The 26543-nt window shown below is 57.6% G+C and overlaps 1 pseudogene; it reads left to right on the forward strand.

The window, feature by feature from the left end:
• LOC138102437 (uncharacterized) overlaps positions 1-26543 on the forward strand; it is a 705988-nt pseudogene that overhangs the window by 321780 nt on the left and 357665 nt on the right.

Below are 26543 nucleotides of genomic sequence, written 5' to 3' on the forward strand. Positions count from 1 at the left end.
CCATACTGGGGTCATACTGGGATCATACTGGGAGTGACAGGGTCATGTTGCAGTGACTGGCCTAGTGCTGGGAGCATCTGGGAGTGACTGGGATCATACTGGGGGTGACAGGAATCAAACCAGACTCATACTGGGAAGTTACCTGGAATCATCCTGGGGGTGACTGGACACATACTGGGATCATGCTTAGAGCAACTGGGACCATGATGGGGACAAAAGGCATCATAGAGGGACTGACTAGGAGTGACTGGGTTCATACTGGAAGTGACCAGGGCCGTACCTTATTCTACTGGGAGGGACTGAGAGTGAAAGGAACCCTACAGGGCATGACTGGGAACAACTGGCACCATGTTGGGGGCAACTGGGATCTTATTGGGAACGACTGGGAACATAAAAGCTTGAGTGGAGTTTTTATCCCGTGGCATTCCCGGGGAGCAGCGGCAGCTCCGCGCCCCCAGCCCGGGGGGTGGGAGCAGGGGAACCGCTGGCAGCACCTTCAGGGCACAGCCGAGGGCTGGGGGCTCCTCCCCCACTTCATTTTCTCTGCCCAGTTCAAATCATCCCCTCCCATTCAAATCCCCTCCATTCACATTTTCTCCCCACCATTAAAGTTTCCTTGCCCCAATTCAACTTTTCTCCCCAATTAAGCCCTGAAGCCCCTCCCCACCCCCGGCTCCTCCCGGCAGGACCCGGCCGGGACCTTCTGGAAACAGCAGCGGGAAGAGTTCCAAAATTCCTCATTACTTCCATCGATTTCCTTGGTTTCCGGGGCATTTTCCTGCGGCTGCTCCGGGCCATGGCTGAGGGGTCCCCTCGGGCTCCAGCCCTTTTCCAGCCCCTTTTTCCAGCTCTTCTCCTCAGCTGATCCAAAGCTGCAGATTTTGGAGGGTGGGAAGAGTCGCTCTGCTCGGGGGGTCCCCGCGGTGCCCCAGGGAGGCCCCGAGGCCGCAGCGCGGTTCCCTCGGTCCCCTTGGAGCGTTTGGAATCTCCAACTCTCAGCAATCGCTGTGTTGGGGTTCAATCCCCCCTGCAGGGTTTTCCCCCAGACCGACTTTCTTTCCAGAGGGTTTTGTGGTTTCGCTTCGAGCCGGGGCCAGAGGGCACCGGAGCGGCCGCGGGTGCTGGGGCAGGAAGGGCTGAGGGACAGCAGCGCCCCACAAACCTCCGGGAGGGGGACAAGGGCTGGAGGGGGCAAAGAGAGAATAAACACGAGATTTCAGAAAAAGAAAAAATCCAGTAAAATATAGATGGTATGTAAAATATAATAAAAAGAACTCTGAAAAAAGAAAGTAACAGCAGAGCTTCTTCTCCTGGGACTTTGGGTTTCTTGTCCAAGCTCCGAGCTGGGTGTGAGCCAGAAACCAGTGGCTGGGAGAGACATTGCTGCTGCAGGGCTTCCTATGGCCAGAACTAAAGTGTCGAGTATCAAGGAACAGCTTGAGGTTACAGAAGCGCCAGCGCTCCCGTTGGATTCCCTCGTTTGAAGCTGAAAGCGGAGCTCCGTCTGTGACTCTGCTTTGTAAGGATTGAATGTAAAACTCCAGAGCAATCCCCGTTTCCCTCCCTCCTCTGGCCAGCGGTGCACGGAGAAGGGATGGGAGTTTCGGTGAGTCCGTGCTTCCCCCGGAGGGACAGGAATCCTTGCCGTGTCCAGCGGGGGTCCCTCCGCAGCCGTGCGGTCACTCCCCGGCCTGGCCCTGAGGCGCGGGGCAGTCGCGGGGCAGCCGCGCTCCGGCCCCGTCAGCGGCAGCGCCGCTTCGTGCCGGGCAGGAGCGGCAGAAGGAGCCGGGCGGCGGCGGGGGCTGAATCCCGGCAGGAGGAGGAAGAGGAAGAGGAAGAGGAAGAGGAAGAGGAAGAGGAAGAGGAAGAGGAAGAGGAAGAGGAAGAGGAAGAGGAAGAGGAAGAGGAAGAGGAAGAGGAAGAGGAAGAGGAAGAGGAAGCGGAAGCGGAAGAGGAAGAAGGGGCCGGGTCGGCCTGCGGCGTCCGATGGCCGGGGAGCAGCGGGGAGGCCTCGGGGAGCGGCGGCGGGCGGGGCTCTGTTGGAGCCACCCCGAGGGGTTTGTGCCGTGACGGGTCCCTGAAGGAGTCGCTCCGCGGGACGGGCGAGCTGGGAACGAAAGGAAATACAGAGAAGAGAATAAAATACAACCAAAGAGCCGCACCGAGAGGCGTCTCCCCCGCCCGCGTCTGAAGGAGCTGCACCGAGGGACGGGCGGAGGGTGAGTAGAATAAAATCCAGAGAATGGCGTTAAATAGACTAAAAAACTGCACCGGGATGTCCGCGGCGCCCGGTGTCACTGACGAGCCGCACGGCGGGACGGGCGCTGTCGGGTGTGGCCAGAAGGGCAGCGCCGAGGAGGGTGAGAGGTGAGAATAGAAAAAACAATAGAGAGAATAGAATAAAATGCAATGAAAGAGCCTCACCCGGGGATCTCCGCAGCCCCGAGTCACTGAAGAGCTGCCCCGAGAGAGCGACGAGAGGTGACGGTGGTGAAAAAGCCGCACTGGAGGGGCTTGGGATGGGAGGTGGGAATGGACTAAACTCTAGAGAACAGAATAAAAAAATAACAAAAACCCCGCACCGGGAGTGGCCGCTGCCCGTGACTGAAAGAGCCGCACCGAGGGACCGTCGGGGCAGCACCGGGGGCTCTCGGCCGCCCCGTGTCACCGAAAGAGCCGCAGCCGGGGGGAGTTCTGGGGTCTCCTGGAGCCGCCCCGAGTGATCTCGGCCGCCCCGAGTCACTGAAGGAGGCGCAGCGAGGGACGGGCGGGGCGCGGCCCGGATCGAGCCCCTCCAGCTGCGCCTCGAGCGGCGACCCCGCGGGACCGCGCCGGGGCCGGGCGGCGGCGGCAGCCGGAGCCGGGAAAGCGGCTTGGAGCGGCGGAGACGAGCGGGGGGTCCCCGACCAGCTCCGCTCAGCCCTCGGGCACCGGGGGGTTCCGGGGGTTGTTCCCCACCAGCTCCGCTCAGCCCTCGGGCACCGGGGGGTTCCGGGGGTTGTTCCCGACCAGCTCCGCTCAGCCCTCGGGCACCGCGCTGGGGTCGCCGCGCACTTTTCACCTCCGGCCGCCCCCACGGGCCGGGCCCCGCGGCTCCCGCTGCCGCCGCCTCGGCCCCGCCGAGCCCAGAAACCACGAAAAATCGCTGCCATGCACTAAAAAAGCTTTTCGTGCACAGCGATGGGTGCGGGGGGAGTCCTTATGAACTCCCCTCCCCTCAGACCCTCCCGGGCACCGTCGGGCATTAGCGCAGCTCCCGGGGCCGTGTCCCTGCCACACTTGGGTATTAAATCCGACAGATTTGAGGAGCGGGCACAGCCCTAGAAACCAGGGCTTTGCCCTCGGGAGCTTGGAGCGGCACGAGGGGGATAAAGGATCCCCTGCATTCACCAACGCCCCCAGAAGCAGCTCTGGCCCCCGTAAGAACGGGGCTGTATTTGGGAGAGGCTGGATGGCTGGGATGGGGTCTGGAATGAGACAGACACATGTTGGGATGACGATGTTTGGGGGATCCGGTTCCTGAGGAGGTTTTGGGGCACCCTCCAATCCTGAGGGATGTGTTACTGGGAGGGGGGACACACCTGGCTCTTGCACTTGGAGTGCAGCTCCACAGGGAAGGACACGGGGAGCCCATTTTAGGGTAGATCCTGCTGCTTTCCACCAGTTTTGGGGGTGTTGTAGACTCCTTTGGGAGATTCCCCGGTCATTTTCGGAGGTGGAGGTGAGGCCTTTTTCGGGAGGATCCTGATGCTTTCCACCACTTTTCGGGGTTCTAAATGGCTTGTGGTGGAACCACTTTCATGGGTTCTGATGCTGCCCACCCGTGCTCTGCACTGGTCCAGACTGGTGCTCCCAGTGCTGTGTGGGGCAGGGCCATGGGGACCCCTCCACAGCACAGCCTGGCTGCTTTGGGGCTGGCAGCACTTGCCTGGTGCTGGCCATGGGGCGTGTGCTGGCAGCTGGGGCCGTACCGGTGGTACTGGTGGTGCTGGGAGCTCACGTGTCTGGGGGCCAGCAGGACTCGGGTGAATGTGGGTGTCTCAGGAGTGTGGATGGGACAATGGGAAAATACTGAGAGAGGTGGGAAAAAGGGAGGAAGAGAGCAGAAAATGGGAGCTGGAATGCCCAGACCAGGAGTCCAGCCCAGGGGTCTCTGGCCTGACTGCCCCCAGCAAGTGGCTCCCACAACCCCTCACCCTGTCCCCAAAATCCCTCGGGATCCCCCACCCATCTCTGTATTCCCCTCTCCAAAATCTCCCAGCTCCGGCGGTGAGACCAAAGGGGGCCAAGCTGCAAACTTTTTTCTCCACACAACAATCTTCCCACTTTTCCCCTTCCCGGCTTCCCCCACAGCAGCTGGGAGCAGCCAAGAGCCCAGCGCTGCCCCAGCCCGACCGGCCCCAGCTCCATCCCTGCTCCTCCCATGGGATGCGATGGGTTTGGGGGGAGGGGGCCAAGGGTGGGCACTGGCCCTGGGGGGAGGAGGAGCAGGGGTGGAGGAGGAGGGATGAAGGAGAAGGGGGAGAACGGACAGGAGGAAGAGCAGAAGGAGGAAGTGCAGGAGGAGTGGGAGGAAGAGGAGGGATAGAGGAGGAGCAGGAGCAGGAACAGGAGGAGGAAGAGGAGGCAGCACGTGCGTCCATCGCTCCCCGTATCTGCAGCCCCCCTGCCCCGGGAGCATTGCCCCCCCGCATTCTGCAGGGGACCGGGGAGGGGAAGCTTGCCCCAAATATCTTGGGTGGTCCCTGGGAGGGTTTTTTGGGGGGGTTCCCGCTGGTGGCTCACAGCAGAGCCCCGGCCGTGGGTGGGGGGATGTGGGGTCTCCCCCCACGTGTGGGTTGGTCTCCCTGGGTCAGGCTCTGGTACCATGTGGCGATCACCTGGTGACAGTGCAGAGTGAGTGGGACACCGGTTTCAGGGACACCGGTTTTGGGGACTGCCTGGGAGATCCAGGTTTGGGGGAAGCCCAAGAGTCACGGAGTGGGAAGAGCAGAGAGGGGCGATCCCGCAGCTGGGGGACCCCTTGCAGCCTGAAGGGAGGGGGAGGATGGAGAGCAGGGGAACCAGGGACCCCCTGGACACTGAAGTGGGGAGCCTGGAAAGGGGGGACCCCTGGGATTCCCCGGACCCCTCGTAGCCCAGAGAAGGCGGGAACTCCGGATATGGTGGAACCTCAAAATACACAGGACCCCCAGAAACCCAGAGAGAGGGAACACCTGAGAGGTTATTTTTGCTGAATCTTGGAGTTTTCTGTTTGAATTTGGATCTCTTGGGCCAAATCTTGATATTTTTTAAATTTTTGGGGTGAGGGAGGGAATCCTGTTGTTTCTAAGGTTTATTGATCTAAATGTTGGTGGTTTGGTTTTTTGAAGGGCAGAATTTTCCTATTGTGGAGGAGTTTTTCCTGTATATCAAGATTTTGGGAGTTTTGGGGCTGTGTCTTTGTGTTTGGGGCTTTTGTGGCTGGATCTTAATATTTTGGAGGGTTTTATGGACACAAATGCCTGGTGACTTCTAGAGATGGACTTGGGCTGGAGGAACCCCCAACCTAACACACTCACCCCTTGTTTTTGCCCTGAAAACAGGATTTGTCATTCCAAAGCCATGGCCGGATGGAGAAGGAGGCTGCAAGAAAGAGGAAGATGTCCCGGGACCCCCAGGCAGGTGGGGAGGAAGTCACCGCCCCTTTCCTCCTCTCTCCTGCTCCATCTCCCAGCCCAGCATCACCCCCGGCTACAGGACAAGCCCGCTGCCGACGCCGTCCTGCCGGGGACGGACTGGGGGGATCTCCCTCCCCTTCCCTATGGCACGGAGGCAAATCCCATCCTCTCCTTCTCCACTCTCCTTCCTCTCCTCGTTCTGTCCTTATTCCTTCCACTTTCCTTCCTCCTCTCCTTCCTCCCTGGTTTCTTCTTCTTGTTCCTTCCTCTCCTTCTACCTTTTCCTTTTCCCTTCTCCCTGTCCCTTCCTCTCCTTCTCCTTCCTGCCCCAGGCACTGAGCTGCAGATGGAGACTGGGGGGAACAAATCCCTGTGGCAGAACCTCATGGAAGAGGCCGCTTTGAGCAGCTCCTCGATGCAGGAATCCAGCGGGGAGGAAAAACTGAAGAGATCCACGAGGAGTGGCTGCAAACCCAGCCCAGGGAGCTGCGAGGAGGAAAGACCCCCCATGAGACAGAAAGGCAGCCGGAGATCCAGCCACAGCTCAGAGCTGATGGAGAAGCCTCAGGGTGGAGAGAAGCTCCACAAGTGCTTGGAATGTGGAAGAGATTTGGAAATCCACGTGGATGCAGAGATACCCCACAGCCCCTGGAGGAGCCCCCACCAGAGCAGGGGGATGCCTGAGGAGAGGCTGTGACCCCGTGGGAGACCCGTGGACAGAGGGGCCCCGCTGGAGCAGCCTCTCCTTGCAGGACTGACCCCGGGGCAGAGTGACCCCCGGGGCTGCAGCAGTGTGAGGGGACTGCTGCCCGTGGGACGGACTCAGGGTGGAGAAGTTCCTGGAGAACTGTCTGGTGGGAGGGAGCCCAGAGTGCAGCAGGGGAACGACTCCTGTCCCTGAGCAGCGGGAGAAGGCACCGGGGATGAACTGAGCATGGCCCCAATTCCCTGTGTCCTGCACTGCCGGGGTGGGAGGTGGAGCTGGAAGGAGGGATGGGTGAGAGGAAGATGTTTGGAAGGGTCTTCTTTTAATTCTCCTTATCCTGCCCTGAGTTTTTGGAGTTTTCTGCCACAAATCTCTCCCCTCGTGCACTCAGCCAAAGGGGTTTGGGGCGGTTTTCCCTTTTTCGGGGAAATCAAAGCCATGCACTGATGCTCCGAATTAGGGGCGGGAGTCGGGAGGCTGCAGGGCTTCCCAAGGAGCCGGAGGCAGCCAACACGCAGGGCTGGGCAAGTCGGGCCGGGAGCAGCGGAGAGCTTTGTTTCCCTTCCCAGCTGAATGGCGGCTCGGGCCGGGCCCGTTCCAGGGCTGTTCCTCAGCTGCGGCTTTCCCCTCACGCAGCCCGGGGGGCGCTGGGAGCGCGGGGCGAGGCTGGGCCGTGTGCAGAGCCCGCCCCTCGCTGCGATTGGGCGGTGCTGCCGTCAGTCGTGGTTCTGGCGCGCTGATTGGTCGGAGCGGGGAGCAGCCCGGGCCCGGAGCCGCCGGCAGGGCGGCCGTGGCGCAGCAGAGGCGCCATTGGCGGAGCGTCTGTGCGGGCCCGGGAGCGGCGGCGGCGGCGGCCGGAGCCCGGTGAGGCGGCGGCGGAGCTCGGAGGCGGCCCCAGCGCAGGTGGGAGCCGCGCTCGGTTCTGGCGGGGCTCGGCGCTGGCTGCGGGCGGAGGGGGCGGCAGGGGGCTGGGGCGGGTTCGTTGTGCCGTGTGGGCGCCGTGTTCGCCCTGGCGTGAGGGCGCTGCGGGAGCGGCTGCCCGCGCTCTCCTTGCCGCTGCTGCCTCGGCAGGAGCCGGTGCCGGAGCAGCGCTGGCTCGTCCCGGCTGCTGTGGGTAGGACAGAGGTGGCTGCCCCGTCGGCGGGAGTGTGCGGGAAAGTTCCCGTGGCCAGAGGTTTGTGTCCCCAGAGGAGCCGGAGGAGTCCTGTAAAAGGAACTTTATTCCTGGACCAAGGGAGAGGCCACGGGGCATTTCCCGTGGGGTCTGTCCAAGTGTTGGAGGACGCAGCCTCCTTTTTATGCCGATTTCCGCGGCCGCATCTCCGTGTCCCTTTCCCCCGTGGCTGAGGTCCTTGGAAGGTACAGACTTCCCGATCCGCCTGCTGCATGTGCCCCTTAATGTGCACCCCCACTTTGTAGAACATCCGATATTCATGGCTCTGTTAAGTCTTTGTTTCCTTTGTTCTCTGTTTCCCCACTTTTCCTTTGCCATCTCTTTGCCAAGAGCACTTTAAGTCCTTTAATTTTTCACAACCTCCTGGTCCTTCTGCTGAAAGAGAATCTGATGCCATCCCAGGGTGAAATGTGGCGTTGCTCATGGGAGTGGATTGGTGGGTGAGAAGGTCAGGAGCTGGAGCTGTGTGCTTGGTTATGATTTGGAGGACAGCTTGTAATCTAATGATGCATTGAAATGATCTGTGGGTTCTCTGGCACCTGGTATGAATTTGTTTGGGTTCCCAGGGGCTGCTCCATGGTGTTGTAGGATTTGTTCTGGTGCCGTTCACCTTTTCCCCATTTTTGGGCAGTCCCTTCATCCAGGGATGCATCAATTGACCTCTTTTCTCTGATTAAATCATCACATCCTTGGATTCCCAAGCGATTTCGCTGACCTTGTGGCAGCAAAAGCAGCCCAGTGGTCAAACGCACCCTGTATAACCCAGACAGTGCCAGCAGATGTTGGAGTGGGGAGAGGGATGATTCCCCCCCGCTTTTGTGAGTGAAGTTCTCCCAACATTCTCCGTTTGCTGTTTTCCTTTGCAGCTTCAGGGATTTCTGTTGCAGAGTCCGAGATGCTCAGTGTGGGCTCTGCCTTTAGCGATGCAAATTCCGTCTGTGCAGGGAGGCAGAGCTTGGGGTGAGGGGCAGAGGGAATCAGGCCAATTCCTCTGGCAGGCAAGGAGAGCCTGGGACATTGTGCACACTTCCCGCAGCAGAGTTAATTTGCATTTCTAAAGCTCCTCTGCTGGCTGCCTGGAAGGAAGCTTCTCCTCCGGGGCAACCATCAGGTGACTCACCTATGGGCCTTCCCCCCCCCCCCAACCCCCATAAGCTGCTCCTTTCCCTTTTTCTTTTCCATGTTTTTTTTTAACTGTTTATGAGTTAAAGGGTCTCCTTTAAAGATCTTCCAGTTTTGCAAAATGCAACCTAAATGTGAACATCGAAAAACCCGTTGCAAAATTCTGCCATCACTAACAGCCACGCACACACATACATAAAAAAACCCCTAAACTAATAAAGATTTTCGCTATTTCTTTTCCTGTGACTATAAATTGACTCTCACACCCCTGGCCCAGACCCAACTGACAATGTCAAAGTAGGATTATTAAGAAAAAACCGTCTAATGATGTAATCTTGTTACCAAAACTGCGGGGGGGGGGGGGGAAACAAAAACTCTCCAACAACCTTTTTAGTGTTAGAGGATCAAGGCTGAAGAAAATGAATACAAAAGCTAAATTTTAAGCAATGTAATTTTGGACATTTATTAGTAGAACAAAGGCAAATCACAGCCTGGGGCGCTTGGCAATGTTGCCAGAGGCGCCCTCCATTCATTTTACTGTGGGCTGAAGTACTCTCCTGAACTGTTACATATTCATTAACCCAGAAAGGAATTTACACTTCTCTCCCCTTTCCCCCTGTCCCGTTTCTGCCCCTTCCCCCAGCAGGACACCGCCTCAGTCCTCTGGATCGCTTCAGAACTGCAGACAGGCCCCCTCTCTCCGGTGCCTCCGCAGTCTCCAGCCTCATTTGCAGCTGCCAGTTCCCTTGGGCGGTGTGAGCTCTGATGAGGTAACAATCTTCCTGGGATGCATGCGGTTTATCTTCTTTGTTTCTCTAAGATGTCTTGGTTCCTGGCTCTGTAGTTTCTCAGCTCAAAAGACATTTATTACCGTGTGTTTATTAATACATTTCTTAACTTACTACAACTATTTCAAAGTTACAGTTTATCTAAATCTTGTTTCTACTTAACTACATTTTACTGTAACAATCTTTCTACACAATCCATCATCACTTCTAAATATTTGATTCATATATGTGAAAGACAACGTTTATCATTCACTCATTTATCACACCAGGGTAAGGAATTCTAAACATGGATTCCTGGGGAGATAATTGAATATCTGCCCTGGGTCTGGCTCTTCTTCTTGCCAAAGACAATGGCAGCAGCCGTACCCGTGGCATCTTGGTTTCTCTCAGCAGTTTCAGAAGGTGTTTCTTTATTTCCCCATTCATTCTTTCCACCCGACCCGAACTCTGGGGGTGCCAGGGCGTTTGGAGGTCCCACTGTGTTCCTAAAGCAGCCAGAACGGCCTGAAGGGTCATTCCTGTAAAAATGAGTTCCCCTGTCTGAGTCCATTGCTTCCACAATCCCATATCTTGGAATTGTTTGTTCCAAACATGCCTTAAGAACTGATGCAGGGATTGCTGAAGCAGTTGGAAATGCTTCTGCCCCGCTGTGAGCTGCCATGCTGTTAGCAGAAGATATTGAAGCCTTCCTGCTCAGGGCATTTCAGTGCCAGGCTCTTCCAAGCACCCCCAGCTCGGCCCTTTGAGCTGAGCATGCGGGCGCTGAGCTGCGCTTTGTCTCCTTCCCTTTCCTTAAGAGCAGCGTGTCTTGTCACTCTTTTCCCTTCTGCTGCCCTTGAAGCCCCATCCCTAAACACCTTTTCTCCCTCAGGCCAGGGAATGTCTGGTAAATCTCTCCTAGGCCGGCTCTGGAGCTCTGTCACTTGACTGCAGCCATGGGTTTCTTGCCAGCCCCGTGTCCAGGGCCGTTCAAACAGGAGGCTGGGTTCAACCCTTGCCCTGTCCTCAACTCTGAATCCTCCTGTTCCATCCAACAAGTTTCATTCTGTAAGAACCCAGCGCTGCTCATCCATTTAGAGGCTCCTTTGGTTAACAAAGCTTTACCTTGATGCCAGGCTTGAACAATGAGAGATTCTGCTGCTGTCAGTTTGCAGGCCTCAGTTCCCAATAAAGCCGGGGCTGCACAATTCTGCAGACAATGAGGCCACTCTCTGGCCACTGGGTGAAACATTTGAGCCCAGGAATTCCTTTGGCATGGCCCTGATTAACATCCACATGCAATTCAAATGGTTTTTCCCTGTGTGGGAGGGCCAGGGCAGGAGGCTCAGTTAATCTGCTTTTGAAGCCTTGAAAATTGTGCTTTCCTTCTGGTGTCCATGATGGGGTTTCTTGCCTGGCAGGAGAGGAGAGTTGTAGGGAGAGATGCCTGGCTCCAGAAGCGCTGCCTTTAGCAGGGACTCAGTAAGAGGCTGTAACCCCTTCCTTGCCTCCCTTGGAACAGGGTATTGCTTTTAGACACCACTTGTCCTGGATGCTTCAGAGGAATTTGGAGAGGCTCCATATCTGATTTTCCCTATTTCCGTGGGGCTGCCCACACTTCTGGGTTCCCTTCAGCAGAGGCCTCCGCAGACATTTGACACAAAGGTCCAGCAGCATTAGCCTCTGTATCTCCTTTGACAATGTTAATTTGCATTCCCACTTCAGCCACCAAATCCCTTCCCAGTAAATTACAATCACAATTAGGAGCAAAGAGAAATTGATGCCTTTCAAACCCATCCCCCACATCTACTGATAGTGGTTGAATAAAACACCCCTGCTCATCTTTCCCACTTATTCCCTGCGTAATCAAAGAAATTTTGAGGATAAGATTGTGCTATAAGGCCTCCCTGTCCTCACTTTTTTCTCTTCCTCCTGTTTTCCATCTTCCTTTTCCTTTCTTACCACATAGATTCCTCCTGCTGCTGTTTGCCTTAACCATACTCCTGCACACTCCCTTCAACCAATCCCTTCCCAGCACACCAACACCATCCGTCCCCTGTTGCTGAGACCCCTTCTCGACTTCCTTTTTTACCCCTGCTGGGTGTCCATGTCCTTAATTAGCTCTGGGAGAATGTGCAAACTGCCTCAACATTGTCCCCTTTTGTATAGGAAACGATGTCCATGGTTCTGTTCAGGCTTTGTTGTTGTTCTGGAAGTTGAGGAATTGAGCAGGAGCTTGGCTGAGCAGCAGTGTGTGTCAGTCAGTGCCATTTTGTGGAGCTGCTGGTTTGTGCTGTCACTTGCTTGTGTGCAAGTGCGTGTGGCTGTGTCCGAGCAGATTCAGAGCATGTGTTTGTAAGGAGGCGTTGGTGTTGTTGGTTCGCTGGGGGTGCCCGGTTTTCGGGACATCCCCCCTGGAGCAGGGTGTCCCCCCTTGGTGCAGGCGCGGCCCTCAGGCAGCGCTCAGCCAATCAGAAGGCGCGGCGCTGGTGACTCAGCAGTTGCCAGGCAGAGCCGCAGCGCCCGGCGCTCCCCAGCTGGAGCCCACGTGTGGCCCGGCCTTGGCGCCCCCCGCCAGGGGAATTTGGGGAGGTGGGAGGGGGGGAGCGCCAAGGCCGGGCCGGGCCGTGCTGTGCTGGCAGAAGTGGCTGCGGCGGGGGCCGAGTGCGGGCAGGAGCGGCCGAGAGCCCAGCGCTGCCCCAGCCCGAGCTGCCGCAGCTGCATCGCTGCTCGTGCTGTGCGATCCGAGAGCTCTGGGGGGCAGAGCGAGCCAGGGCTGGGTGCTGGGCCTGGGGGGAGCAGGAGAAAGGCTGGAGGAGCAGGGCTGGAGACCAGAATGGTGAAACGATGCCCGTGGGAGCAGCAGGTGGGATTCTGCAGGAGAAGGAGTAGTGTGAGGAAGAGGAGTGTGAGGAAGAGTAGGGATACAGGAGGAGGAGCAGGAGGAGGAAGAGGAGGCACCGCAAGGTTCCATCACTCGCTGTATCTGCAGCCTCCCCCCAGCCCCAGGAGCGTTGCCTCCCCCATCCAGCAGGTGATCAGGGAGGGGGATCCACGATTTTCCCGTGGGTGAATCTTGGTGTTTCTGAGGTTTCTTGGGCTCCATGTTGGTGCTTTGGTTTTTTTGTGGGGGCTGAATGTGTTTATATTTTGGAGGGTGTTTTGTCTGAATCTTGATGTTTTGGGAGTTTTAGGTCTGTGTCTTGATGTCTGGGGGCATTTTGGGCTGAATCTCTGTGTTTTGGAGATTTTTACAGACACAAGATGCCCGGTGATGGACTTGGGCAGGAGGAACCCCCAGCCCAAGGCGCTCACCCCTTGTTTTTTCCCCAATTCAGGATTTGCCATTCCCAAGGCGTGGCCGGATGGAGGAGGAGGAAAAGCTTCGGAGATGCCGCATGAGGAGGGGCTGCAAACACAGTCCAGAGAGATCCAGGGAGGAAAGATCCCCCCTGTGCCAGGAAGGCAACCGGAGATCCAGGCAGAGCTCAGAGCTGGGGAAGAAGCCTCAGGGTGGGGAAAAGCCCCACAAGTGCCCAGAATGTGGGATGGGCTTCAGGTGGAGCTCCAATCTGATCAGGCACCAGAGGATCCACACTGGGGAGAGGCCCTATGAGTGTGGGGAATGTGGGAAGGGCTTCAGCAGGAGCTCCAACCTGATCCAGCACCAGAGGATCCACACTGGGGAAAAGCCCTACGAGTGTGGGGAATGTGGGAAGGGCTTCACCAGCAGCTCCGAGCTGATCCAGCACCAGGTGATCCACACCGGGGAACGGCCCTATGAGTGCTTGCAGTGTGGGAAGAGCTTCGGGTGGAGCTCCACCCTGAGGGCACACCAGCGCACCCACACTGGGGAGAGGCCCTACGAGTGTCCTGAGTGCGGGAAGAGCTTCTCCAGCAGCTCTGCCTTGACCCAACACCAACGGAGGCACCGCTAAGGGAAGCCCTGCGAGTGCCCCGAGTGCGGGAAGAGCTTCGTGCGCTGCTCCAGCTCCATCCCCCGTGGGAGGATCGGCGTTGGATGATCCCCAGTGACCCCCGTGGGGCAGAGCCCTGGTGACCCCCATTCTGGGTGATCCCCGCTGGGTGGGGGGAAGGTGTTGGAGAGATTTCTTTGCCTTCTCCTTGTGCTGCTGGGATTTGGTTGGGAATAAATTCCCTCCCTGTGCCCAGGCTGGCTCTGTTGTGCCAATTCCACCTCAAAACAACTCCATCCCACCTCCAAATTTTGGGGTATCCCCTGTGCCCAAACTGCTCCCAGTTGTAGATGTTCCTGTCCATGAACTTCACCCAGTTGTTGTCATCAAGGAAGTGCCAGTGGGCTTTTCCCCAGGAATGGAACACACCTGTGTGGGAGACAGGTCAGGGGGTGCCCCCTTCCAGCAGCGCCCAGCACCCCACAGCAGGTTGGGAGCTCAAGGGACCCCCCTGGACACCCCTTTCCCACCCCTCTCTGCCCCACGGCCGCCTCAGCACCAGCTGCTGGGTGGGGAGGAACCCCCCATGAGACCCCCAGGGAGGGACAGGGGTTTGGGGACCACCCCAGTGAGGTTCTGCCCCCCCGAGAGCCCCAGGGAACAGCTCAAGAGATCAAGTGATGGGGACACGAAGGGACTCTCATGGGAAGCCCTTTCCCGCTGTCCCCCCAGCCCTTATCCCCCTCTCAGACACCTTTCCCACCGTCCCCGCGCCCCTCCCCACTCACCCAAGAGCTCCTCACCCGCAGCCGGGGGCTCCCAGCACCCAGAGTGAGGTGACACGGGGGAGAAACACGGGGGTTGCCATTCCCGATCAATCCCAGGGCCGGTTTTGCCCCCCCAATCTTGGCCCCCCCGCGGGGTTCCCCAGAGTCCCTCCCCACTGCCCCCCAATAAACGGGATCAGCCCTAACTGGGAAGCCTTACTGGGAACACTGGGAGCAGCCGGGCAGGGGCAGAGTGACAGCGGGGCTGGGGGGGACACAGGACCCGCCCCAAAATCAGCGCGGGGATGGAGCGGGGGGTCCCGGCTGGGCCCGAGGCCACAGGGAGGGGCTGCGGCCGCCGGCGGCTCAGGAGCTCTGTGGGCAGAGCAAAGGGGGTGACACCGGGCTGGGGGGCCCGGGGGGGCACACACGCTCTGGGGGAGGGGGGATGCGATCCCCGGGACCCCCCGTCACCTCCTCGAGCAAGTGAAAGCCAAGCCCCAGCACCAGGAAGATGAAGCCCAACACGAAGTCCCCAATCCCCATCAGAATCTTGCTTCAGGCAGTGTCCGCTGGCATCTCTGGGGGGTCCACAGGGGTCAGGACCTCTCTAAAACCCCCCCAGAGAGCCATCAGGACCCCCTAAACCCCTCTTTTTTTCGTCCACAATCTGTCCAGAACGCCGTTAAACCTTCCAGCACATGCCAAACCCACTCTCATCTCCTCCAGGACTCCACAAGCCCCATCCCAGTTGCTCCCTGCCTTGCGAGGATCCCCCAAACCCTCTCCCAGCCCATTCGCCAAGGTTAAAAAGAAGGGTGGCTCTTGATGGAATGCCCAACACCGAAAAACAGGACAAGAGATCGGCCTAGAAGCACAGACAGCTTCGGGTTGGGGTGTTCTGAGAGAAGTGAGCTGCCCTCGTGAGAGGGGAGTGGATTGAGGGCACTGGGGAGGCACTGGGAGGGCACTGGGAGCGACTGGGAATGGAGCGCGCGGCACTGGGAGGCCGAGTCCAGCACGGGGCACTCGGCGCTGCGGGTCTGCCTGGCAACTGATGAGTCATCAGAGAGACGCGCTCTGATTGGCTGAGGGGCGTCAGCGCCACGCAGGGCTAGGATGGACACGCGCGGGGGCACTGGGAGAGACTGGGATGGACTGGGAGGGACTGGGAGGGACTGGGAGGGACTGGGACACCTCAGGGGAAGCTGGAAGGACAAGAGGCCCCGGGGATGGGCACCAGGGGGGCTGAGGGGCTCCAGGCTCATCCCCAGGGCAGGGCCCGAGGGGACTCGCTCTGCCCGACGTTCTGCACCTCTGCGGGCCGCGAGCAACGGGGCAACGATGTCGCGGTGGTGCCGGCAGAGCCTGTCCGCCAGAGCCCGTTTGTACCCCAGTCTGGCTGGATGGCTGTTCCAGCACTGCGCCTGTTTCTCCCCACACGGGCTGTCCCCCACAAACAGCCCCACATCGCTGGCGAGTGCAGTTGCTGCTCCCGCTGTCAGATGCTCCTCTGCACCAACCTCACCCGCTCGGTGCCCTTAATGAAGTGACACTCGGACTTCATCATCCCCTGGAACACCCCTGTGTGTGTGGGACACAGCTCAGGGGGTGCCCCCCTGCAGCCCCCAGCACGCCCAGAGCTCCGGGAGCCACCCCGGATCCCCGCTCCACACCCCCTGTGCCCCACGGCCGCCATGGGACCCTCCTGCCCGTGCTCTGACTTCCTCTTTTCCATCCTTCTTCCTTTTTCACATCCCCTCTCCCACCATTTCTAGCCGCTCCCCAGAGGAGTTTTGGAGTCCCATTCCCCCCTTTTCACCCTTTCCACCCTTTTCCCCCACAATCCCCCAATCCCCAGCCCACTCCCGCTCAGTTTTTGGGTCCCATCCTCCACTTTTCCCCACTTTCCCACCCCCTCCCATCCGTTTTTCCCCCACTCTTCAGCCCCCTCCTGCTCTTCCTTTGAGGGTCCCCTCCACCTCTCACTCATTTTAGGGGTCCCATCACCCCTTTTTCCCCTTCTCCCCCTCTTTCCCATCGTGTCCCATCCCCCCACTCACCCGAGAGCTCCGTGCCCGCAGCCGGGGGGGCTCCCAGCACCACCAGTGCCACCAGTACGGCCCCAGTTGCCGCCACTCGCCCCAAGGCCAGCGCTGGCCACGATTTTGATTGGCTGAGGGGCTTTAGGGACGCTGCAGCCCCGCGGTGGGGTTTTTTGGAGGGGGAACCTCGGGGTGCGGGGCAGGTGGGAGCTCAGTTGTGCCCAGAAATGTGTCCCCAGGGACGCGGGATCTCAGGCGTGCCCATGGCCTGGGGTGACGCTGGCCCGGTGCCAGGCACCCACCAAAGCCACTCTGTCCCTGCCCCCCGCAGCTCCACAGGGGAGAGAAAATGGAACTGAGGGTTCCTGGGTGGGGATAAGGACTGGGAGAGATCCCTCAGCAAACACTGGCACGGGTACAACAGGCTCTAATTAGAGATATTCATTAAATTGATGACACTGAAAAAATAACAGCAGGAGAATGAGAAGGAAAAGAAGACCCTTAAAAACACCCTCCCCCACCCCTCCCTCCTTCCCAGGGGCTGTGGGGGCATCTCTGCATCCGGCACCTCCATCTTTGGAGCTGCCAGGGATTGGCTCTGCCAGACATGGAGGAAGCTTCCAGATCCAACAGACCCAGCCTGGGCACAGGGAGGGAATTTATTCCCAACCAAATCCCAGCAGCACAAGGAGAAGGCAAAGAAATCTCTCCAACACCTTCCCCCCACCCAGCGCGGATCACCCGGAACGGGGGTCACCAGGGCTCTGCCCCACGGGGGTCACTGGGGATCATCCAACGCCGATCCTCCCACAGGGGATGGAGCTGGAGCAGCACACGAAGCTCTTCCCACACTCGGGGCACTCGCAGGGCTTCCCTTAGCGGTGCCTCCGTTGGTGTTGGGTCAAGTTTGAGCTCTGTGAGAAGCTCTTCCCACACTGGGGACACTCGTAGGGCCGCTCCCCGGTGTGGATGCGATGGTGCCTGATGAGGTGGGAGTTTTGATTGAAGCCCTTCCCACAGTCGGGACAGTGGAAGGGCCTCTCATCCGTGTGAATCCGCTAATGTCTGAGGAGATCGGAGCTGGTCTGAAACCTCTTCCCACACTCAGAACACTCATAGGGCCGTTCCCCAGTGTGGATCCTCTGGTGCCGGATGAGGCAGGAGTTGTAGCTGAAGCCCTTCCCACACTGGGGACACTCGTAGGGCCTCTCCCCGGTGTGGATGCGCCGGTGGGTAACGAGGTTGGACTTTTGCTTGAAGCCCCTCCTGCAGTCGGGGCAGCGGAAGGGCCTCTCATCCGTGTGATTCCTCTGATGCTTGAGGAGATCGGAGCTGCTTGGAAACCTCTTCCCACACTCAGAACACTCGTAGGGCCTCTCCCTGGTGTGGATGCGCTGGTGTCCCCACAGGCTGGAGCTCCGGCCAAAGCTCTTCCCACATTTCCCACACTCATAGGGCTTTTCCCCAGTGTGGATCCTCTGGTGTTCCATCAGTTGGGAGCTCCGGCTAAAGCTCTTCCCACATTCCCCACACTCATAGGGCCTCTCCCCAGTGTGGATCCTCTGGTGTACCCTCAGATGGGAGTTGTAGCTGAAGCCCTTCCCACATTCCAAGCACTTGTGGGGCTTCTCCCCACCCTGAGGCTTCTCCCCCAGCTCTGAGCTCCCCCTGGATCTCTGGCAGCCTTCCCAGCACAGGGGGCTCTTTCCTCCTTGGATCTCTCTGGGCTGCGTTTGCAGCCCCTCCTTGTGTGGCATCTCCGGGGCTTTTCCTCCTCCTCCATCCAGCTACGCCTTGGGAATGACAAATCCTGGATTGGGAGGAGAAACAAGGGACGAGTGCCTTGGGCTGGGGGTTCCTCCTGCCCAGGTCCATCTATGGAATTCTCTGGGGCTTTTGTGTCTATAAAAACCGCAAACCACCACGATTCAGCCCAAAAAACCCTCCCAGCACTTCTCCCTCTCTGATCTCTCCACTTGGGGTTCTGAGGGTCTCCATTCCCTGGCCTCATCGTGGTCCCGTGGCTCCTGGGGTTCCCGCTCTCCACAGCCCCACTCAGGGATGATCCGGGGGGTTTTGGGGTTCCCAGGGGTCCCTTCTCCCCTCATTCTCTGCTCCGGGCTTCCAGTGTTCCCAGGGGTCCATCCTTATCCAGGCTCACCCCCTCTCCAGGCTCCGGGGGTCCCCCAGCTCCGGGATCGCCCCTCTCCCCTCACCCCACCCCGGGGCTCGCCCAGGGGGGCTCCAAGAACGATGTCCTCCTCCCACCCCTGCACCGGGACGGAGTCCCCAAAATATCCCCTGAAGGGCCATTTGCGGCTCAGCTTTGGGGTCCCGCAGGATCCAAACATCGCACCCCCCCAAATGAAACCCACCAAGGGACCCACAAGGAGATTTGGGGCTCCATTCCAGAAGCTGCGAGCTCCAAACATCCCCCAAAGAAAACACCTCTCGGGGACCCCCAAGACATTTGGGGCGAGCTCCCCCTCCCCGCTCACCTGCGGGATGCTCCCGGGGCCGCGGCGGACAGAGCGGGCACCGACCCCGCGCTTCGCCTGCTGCTTTTCCTCTTCCTGCTCCTCCTCTTCCTCTCACCTTCCTCTTCCTCCCCCTCCTTCTCCTTCCTAATCCCGCCTCCTTCTCCTCTTCTCTCCAGGCCCTTCTCCCGCTCCTTCCTCACCCCTCCTCCTCCTCCTCCATCCCTTCTCCTGCTCCCCCCAGGCCCAGCGCCCACCCTTGGCCGCCCCGTTTTCCCAGCGCGGCCGCATCCCGCGGGAGGAGCCGGGACGGAGCCGGGACAGGTCGGGCTGGGGCAGCGCTGGGCTCTGGGCCCGGCCTGGGCTCCCCCCACGCGCCCCCTCCTCAAATTCCCCTGGCGGGGGGCGCTGGGGGCGAGGGGGGGGCGCAGGTGGGGTCCGGGTGGGGAGCGCTGAGCGCTGCGGGTCTGCCTGGCAACTGGTGAGTCACCAGCGCCGCGCGCTCTGATTGGCTGAAGCTTGTCATGCGCTGTCTCTGATTGGCGCCTTTCTTCGGGGCTCTTTTGGGGGGACTTTTTCTGTGGGATTTGGGGGTCGTTGGAGGCTGTGGGATTTAGGGGCGTCCCTGCACGTTTTGCTGTTCTCTGGGGGCTGTGTTGGCGTTCAGGTGCTTCCCAAGGGCCCCCCAGAGCGGGGTGACACGGTGGGGACACAGGGGGGTCCCCATTCCCGATCCATCCCAGGGTCGGTTCTGCCCCCTCCACTCTCGGCTCCCCCTCAGTTTCCTCCAAGTCTCTCCCCAGTGCCCCTCAATAAACGGGACCAGCCCAAACTGGGAAGCTTTACTGGGAACACTGGGAGCAGCCGGGCAGGGGCAGAGTGACAGCGAGGCTGGGGGGGACACACGACCCCCCAAAATCAGCGCGGGGACGGAGCGGGGGGTCCCGGTCGGGCCCGAGGCCACGGGGAGGGGCTGCGGCCACCGGCGGCTCAGGAGCTCTGTGGGCAGAGCAAAGGGGGTGACACCGGGCTGGGGGGCCCCGGGGGAGCACAGAGCTCCGGGGGAGGGGGGACACGACCCCCGGGCCCCTCCCGTCACCGGCTTGTGCAGGTAGAAGCCGAGCCCCAGCGTCAGGAAGACAAAGCCCAACACGAAGCCCCCGATCCCCGTCAGCATCTTGGGGGGCCGGGGGGCAGCTTTGATGGGGGGGGGGGAAAGAAGGATCTGGGAAACGGCAGCGGCTGCCGGGAAGGGACCGGAATGGACTGGGACAGGCTGGGATGAACTGGGACAGAATGGGACACCAGGATACACTGGGACCAGGACCGGGACTGGGCAGGAGCAGATTTGGAGCACCAGGGATTATACTGGGATATATTGGGACCGCACTGAGGGCTACTGGGAACATGCTGAGGCCCAATGGGTGCTGCTGGGATATACTGGGAGTGATTTGCACCATACTGAGAATGACTGGAATCATTCTGGGAGTGACTGGAACCACAGTGGTGGTGAAAGGGTGCAGTTGGAAAAATGCAGGGGGCAACTGGGATCATCCTGGGAGCAGCTGGCCCATACTGGGGTCATACTGGGATCATACTGGGAGTGACAGGGTCATATTGGAGTGAGTGGCATAGTTCTGGGAGTATCTGGGAGTGACTGGAATCATACTGGGGGTGACAGGAATCAAACCTGACTCATACTGGGAAGTTACCTGGAATCATCCTGGGGGTGACTGGACTCATACTGGGATCATGCTTAGAGCAACTGGGACCATGATGGGGGCAAAAGGCATCACAGGGACTGACTGGGAGTGGCTGGGTTCATACTGGAAGTGACTGGGGCCCTACCTTACTCTACTGGGAGGGACTGAGAGTGAAAGGAACCCTACAGGGCATGACTGGGAACAACTGGGACCATCTTGGGGGCAACTGGGATCTTATTGGGAATGACTGGGAACATAAAAGCTTGAGTGGAGTTTTTATCCCGTGGCATTCCCGGGGAGCAGCGGCAGCTCCGCGCCCCCAGCCCAGGGGGTGGGAGCAGGGGAACCGCTGGCAGCACCTTCGGGGCACAGCCGAGGGCTGGGGGGCTCCTTCCCCACTTCATTTTCTCTGCCCAATTCAAACCATCCCCTCCCATTCAAATCCCCTCCGTTCACATTTTCTCCCCACCATTAAAGTTTCCTTGCCCCAATTCAACTTTTCTCCCCAATTAAGCCCTGAGGCCCCTCCCCGTCCCCGGCTCCTCCCGGCAGGACCCGGCTGGGACCTTCTGGAAACAGCAGCGGGAAGAGTTCCAAAATTCCTCATTACTTCCATCGATTTCCTTGGTTTCCGGGGCATTTTCCTGCGGCTGCTCCGGGCCATGGCTGAGGGGTCCCCTCGGGCTCCAGCCCCTTTCCAGCCCCTTTTTCCAGCTCTTTTCCTCAGCTGACCCAAAGCTGCGGATTTTGGGGGGGGGAAGAGTCGCTCTGCTCGGGGGGTCCCCGTGGTGCCCCAGGGAGGCCCCGAGGCCGCAGCACGGTTCCCTCCGGCCCCTTGGAGCGTTTGGAATCTCCAACTCCCAGCAATCACTGTCCGTGGCATTCAGTTCCCGTGTTGGAGAGGATGAAAGTTTGGTAAGAAAGTTTCACAGATATGTAGGCTTGGCAGAAAGATCTCTGAATGTAGAAACTGAGGGTGAGATAGAAATGAAAGCAAGTTTTGATGTAGAGAAAAGGTGTTTTGCTGAACCAGTGATCATTGAATAACTGAGAAGGCAAAGGTTGGAGATGAGCTGGAAGGAGATTTTTATGATTAGAACAAAGGTATGTGACAACAAACAAAGACGTGTTTTTCACCAAGTAAATAAGTCTCAAGAAGAGCATAAGTAAATAGAAAACATGTTTTTACCAAAAAGAGAGAGCTATCACCGGCAAACAAATGTCGATGTGGCAGGTGGAAGAAAGGTCTGAGAACTTTCCATTGTAAGCTTTAATTGTAACTTACTTACTCTTGTGATTGGATAATAATGACTATAATATGGTAATGGTAGTAGCTATTTGGCTATAGCCAAATGTAAAAGTATTGTGTATGGTGCTTATTGGTTGATATGTATTAAGATACTCTGCAAAGAAAGGTTTAAAATGCTTTGTAACTTGAACAGAAAGCTATTACCACAGGCCTAGGCCCTAGGGTGTATCACCGTGTCCCGCAGCCATAGGGAAGAGGAGGAGAGAAGGTCCAGCAGGCAGGAATTGTGCAGCAAGATTGATTTATTTAATTATTTTACAAACTCTTTTATAGACTTTTTTCTTCAGAGTCTAATTGGACAAAGGATCAGCCTCCCCTTGGGGATTGGCTAAAATCCTAAAACATCCATTGTCAAAATATTTTTCTACTGTACCATAAACAAGACTTTTCAAGGTTGCAGGTAGTTTGGTTGTTTGCATTCCCTGCCACCTCTTCTGTGAGAGAGAAAAGTCTCTCACGGACTTAGAAAATAGCAAGAAAATCCTTGCTAGCAGCATTTTTGTATCTACAATTCCCCCTTTTTGTTTGACAAGAGAACAACTCTACTATTAATCCTAAATAGAAATTTACATCAGTTATTAATTCTAAATATGTCCTTAAGGCTTTAACGATCTGACTCCATAACAAGAAATTTAAAGTTCAGTCTCTGCTTGTGGAAGGACCATCCCAGTCTCTGCTTGTAGAAGGACCATCTGCCTGATGGTTGACATCCTGGTCATCATCAGAAGAGTCATTAGGCTGATGATCTACATTCTGGTGGCCATTTGGATGGTTGGCGTTCTGGTCATCATTTGGAGGTTGCCTGTTCTGCCTCTGGTGCCGTAGGTCAGGGCGAACACATTTTGCAGGTAGCCACCGTACCCCAGTATCTGTGGAAACGCAAGCATACCCACGACTCCAAACGATAAGCTCATGCAGCCTTCCCACTGGTTAGTGAGTAAATTCCGCACCCAGACTTTTGCCCAGGGCAGTTGTGTCTCGCCTGAAGACTGCAGTGAGAGAAAATGATTCAGAATAACAGGATTGTTTGAATTTTGTGGTACTGTAAGGTGATTAATTGTATACGAGCTTTTGCTAGTCGGCTTCAGTCCCGGGCTGGCCCTGGGCTGGCGACAGCGAGCCCGACAGAAACCAACGCCCGCGGGGCCACCGGGGCTCAGAGCCGTGCAAGGGACGCTTTGGTTTGCAGGGACGGAAGGGCCTGGGCTCCTCCCCTGCCCCGTTTGACTTGGTTTAGGATTCAATATTTTGGCCGACGTGGGAGGGGAAAAAGGTGTGGTTTTTCTCCAGCACTGGGCGGGTTTTTGCCTCGCCTGGAGCACTTGGGCCTTCCCCGGGCCCCCTCTGCCCTCTTGCAGAACCAGTGGCATTTCCCACCCCACGCGGTTTGTAAACAAGAGTCGGCTGCAGTCGAGAAGGCTCCAGGTGCCTCCTTCCAGGCTGACTCTGCCGATGCTGAGGCTGCTCTGGGCTCTGCCGGGGCTCTGCTGGGGCTCAGCTCTGGGCAAGGCTGGGCCCGCTCTCCCCTCGCATTGCTCCGGGCAGCTGAGTCACAGGGGGACAAGGAAGGGACACGTCAAGGGACTTGAGGTTTAACAGAGCTTTTATTCAAAAAACTGCCATAACTACCAGGCTGTCCTAACCACCATAACTAACTAGCAGTGCTAACTACCGTAACTAACCACTTGTCCTAACTACTATAACGAAAAGCTGTCCTCAGGTGCTTCACATCCTCCGCTGCTCCTTCAATTGCTTTGCTGCAGCGATCAGAGGGCTCAGGCTGGAGAGAGGCTTGGCTGATGATAAAAATGGGTGCTGCCCAAAGGATGAAAAAGAAAGAAATCAACTGTTACTTTCCCAAGTCAAGCTCCTCACAGGCTCTGTTGCACCAAGACAAAGAGGAATGGTTTGAAACTCAGGAGAGGGAAGCAGGCTCAGATTAGATCTGAGGCAGAATTTTTTTATCAGAAGAGTGGGGAAACACTGGCAGAGGGTGCCCAGAGATGTGGGAGGTGCCTCCTCCCTGGAAACATCCAGGCTCAGGTCAGGCAGGGCTCGGAGCCGCCTGATCTGCTTGAAGATGTCCCTGCTCCTTGCGGTGCACCTGGTCCAGATGACCTGCAAAGGACCCTGCCAAGCCAAACCAGGCAAGGATTCTGCTGGCTTTGCATGTGAAAAGCAGCGAGACTGGACACTATTGGAGGGGGCCCCACGAGAAAACCCCTCCCTCGCGCTGCTCTTTCCCCTGCAGCCGCTTCGCATCCACCTGCAGCAGCTCCTGGGCAGACCAGCGCCGCTCCTCGTCCAGCTCCAGGCTGCACTCCAGGAAGTCCCGCAGCAGAGCCGACAGGCGCCTGGGCTCCTGCAGCTGCGGGGTCCCGTTCTGCCGGATCAGACAGCGAGCCTGCGCGGAAAGCAAACACTTCTGAAAAAGCTCTGCCAGCTTCCTTCACACCCATGAGTGCTCACAGCGACCCCGGTTTCTCAGCCCCAGTCTCCAGGGACACTTTCCTCCCTGGCAGAGATGCTGCTCAGAGCTCATTTTTCTATGCCAACCAAAAAAGCCAAACACTGCTGCAGCCACAGCCATTCCAACATCCAGATGATGTTGCCTTGAGAGCCAATGTCATTGGCTGACTTTGTTAGTTGGAACCTCCATCAGAAATAACCCATTTTGCTTCTCCAAATACGGATACCAGCTTTACAGGCCATTTGCAAGAGTCACTGTGGTCTGCCTGTGTTATTTCCAAGGATTCTTACATCAAATACATCCCTGCAGTGCCACTGACACTCAAGTAAATGCATTCAAGATGTTCCATCCTAGAAACTGCCAGGCAAGGAACCCGAGGTTTGGGTTGCTGAAAGCTCAGCCTTGGTGACATGGAGAAAGTAGCTTGGGCTAGGAAAGAAATATGTTAGACTATGGGGATGTTAAACAATCATCTTCATGTTTTAGACAAGTTTCCCAGTGAGAAGAGTCAGGGGGAGTTCATCTCGCAGAACCTCTTTCAGAAACTCCTTCAGAAAACTTGTTGGGTTGGGTGTGGGTTTTGGGGTTGGTCTGGGGTTTTCTGCAAGATAAGATTAGAGCTGATGCTCTGGCTTCATGTTTTCAGGTCATCCTCACAGACAGAAGAGCTGCAACAACTTAAAACCCAAAGCAAATTCTGGAGACTGCAGAATATTCGTCTGTGCTCAGGCTCGAATCCTCTGGGAATTCCCTTCCCGATGGGCAGAGCCCTCTGGCTGCTCCTCCCAGGGCGGGGTCCCTCTGTGCTCACAGGCCTCTGCAAACTCTGGGAAATTTGCCTCTTACCATGGCCGCCGTGTGCTCGAAGTAAGGAGGTTCTCCTTCCACCATCTCGATGGTCACAATGCCCAAGGACCAGATGTCCACCTTGGGGCCATAAGGAGAACTGGTCACAACCTCTGGGGCCATCCAGTGAGCAGTGCCCACCATGGAGCTGCACTGCTCCTGCTCAGGGCTGAGCTGAGCGCAGAGGCCAAAATCAGCTGAGGACAGAAACAAACACTGTCAAAAGCAGCTGGAATGAGGAAACCAAGCACAAAGATTGCCCACTCTCAGTCTGAGAATGCAGTGCTGCATCCAGCTGGAAAAGTCCTCAGGGCTTAAAGGAACCCTCAGCTTTCAGGCAGTGGCTTTTAGTGATTCCCTTGAAGCTTCAGATTCCAACTCCCGCCCCTCTGCAAGGGCCACACCCAGAGCAAAGCCACTGCTGACACCCTGCTCCTCTCCTGAGCTCTCTGCATGGGGCAGCCGCTCTCAGCTGGCAGCAGGGGCCGGGCACCGCCACCAGCAGCACTTGTGGGGCTCTGGCCGTCACTGGGAAGCAGCCCCACACCCGCAGCCCGGGAGCGCCGTGCCTGACCAGGAACACCCACCCAGCTTGACAGAGCCGTCCGTTGCCAGAAGGATGTTGGAGCTCTTCAGATCTCTGTGGATCACCCAGTTTGAGTGGAGGAAATCCAGGCCCTGCAGACACTGAGAGAGAGCAAGAAACACGAGGGTGGAAATCCATGGCCGAATACACAATCCCACAAGAAAGGACAGTTTAGAATTCTGCCAGCAGCAGCTTTGCTGTGCCAGGCCAGGAGTGCAGTGCAGACAAGCTCCGGGCAAATGGTTCAAGGCAAAGCCGAGAACAGCAAATCAAATCAAAAAAGACAGAGAGTCCCACAACAGCAGGAAAGAGGACAAGAGCAGAGTGGAAGTGCAGTGACACTGGCAGGCCGTTCACTTCAGAGGCTCTTTCTTCTGCAGCTCATAAAAACAACACAGAAACAAAGCTCTGAGCATGGAGCCACTCCTGTTCTCAGGCCCTGCTTGGAAGGAGCATTGTGTCCAAGCCATGGGAAGCACAAGCAGGATCCCTCACCTCCCGACTGACAGCTGCCATCTCTCCTTCAGCCATGCGTGTCTGTCTGACAACGTCCTGCAAAGTTCCTCCATCCATGTATTCCATCACCAGCCAGAGATCTTCATCAACAAGGAAGCTGGAAGAGGCAAACAATGGCATGGAGATGAACGTGCACTGCTCAATTCCCTGATGGAAAAGCCTTGAGTGGAGTTTTGTTTCCAGATCACTTGTAAATGAGGACAGAATCCGATGCAGAGACATTCCTGCCAGGCTGCACTGTCCTTGGGATCTGCACAGTCTAAAGGAGAAGGAGACGCCTGTGGGAAAGGAGAGGCCTTAGATGGCAAGCAGATGAAAAATGCAGTTTAGCAGCAGCCCAGATCAATGTGGAACCACAACACTTGCCCCCAGCTGGTTCAGCATCTGAACTCAGCACTTCCACCGTTCCCTCCAGAACAAAGCAACACAACTTCCAGAGTTATCCAGGGCAGGAGGCCGTGCAGCACTTAGGACAAAA

This window comes from Aphelocoma coerulescens, unplaced genomic scaffold (assembly GCF_041296385.1).
Source record: "Aphelocoma coerulescens isolate FSJ_1873_10779 unplaced genomic scaffold, UR_Acoe_1.0 HiC_scaffold_75, whole genome shotgun sequence".
In the NCBI taxonomy this organism is placed as follows: domain Eukaryota; kingdom Metazoa; phylum Chordata; class Aves; order Passeriformes; family Corvidae; genus Aphelocoma; species Aphelocoma coerulescens.